Here is a 731-nt window from a genome sequence, read left to right as displayed (position 1 = left end):
CCACCTCAGGATAACACTGCCACAACCACTATGTTCCAAGGTGACTACTAAGTTTCATCTTTTGTTTGTTTAGTATGACCTGGATTATTAACAGATAAAAGGATTATCCTGTCAGCTGCGTGGAGACTATGTGCCAGTATGCCAGGGGAGCGAGAATGAAACACCTGCTGTCAACATCCCCATAGCCTCATTGTTTGCCGCGTCACCATTAAGCCTTGCAACATGATCCAAACCTCATAAGTGAAGTAAAAAGACAAGAAACAGGCAAGGAGGAAACAATAGGAGATGGAATTTATCCCCAGAATGTGCAATGAGTGGAAATCTGTGTGCCTCTATTTCCTTCCTGTACATTTAGGCTAATAGTCTCTACCTCCCTGGGCTATTGTTAGTTAGTACATGTGAAATGTTTAGAGCATTGGTTGGCAGAGGAGTTCTCTGGTGGTCCAGTGGCTAAGACTCTGCACTCACAATGCAAGGGGCCCAGGTTCAATCCCTGGTCAGGGAATTATTTCCCACATGCTGTAACTCAAGGTTCCACATGCACAGTGAAGATCAAAGATCCCATGTGCAGCAAGTAAGACCCAGCCAAATAAATAAGTAAATAAATTTTTAAAAATAGAGCTGGCACTGCAAGTGCCACCTAGGTGTAAGTGGTTGCTGCTGCTATTTTATCGTTGTTGAAATGATTATTGTCACTTATGTGATTACACGTTAATATTTGCTGACTTCTC

The 731-nt window shown here is 42.7% G+C and overlaps 1 non-coding gene across 1 annotated transcript; it reads left to right on the top strand.

Annotated features, from left to right (window-relative positions):
* The first annotated feature begins 432 nt into the window (after positions 1-432).
* On the top strand, positions 433-505 carry TRNAV-CAC (transfer RNA valine (anticodon CAC)). The gene has a single exon. It is a non-coding gene; the product is annotated as a tRNA-Val (tRNA).
* Positions 506-731: the final 226 nt, after the last annotated feature.

This window comes from Budorcas taxicolor, chromosome 2 (genome assembly GCF_023091745.1).
Source record: "Budorcas taxicolor isolate Tak-1 chromosome 2, Takin1.1, whole genome shotgun sequence".
NCBI classification, from domain to species: domain Eukaryota; kingdom Metazoa; phylum Chordata; class Mammalia; order Artiodactyla; family Bovidae; genus Budorcas; species Budorcas taxicolor.
This window is presented reverse-complemented; position numbering and strand designations above follow the sequence as displayed.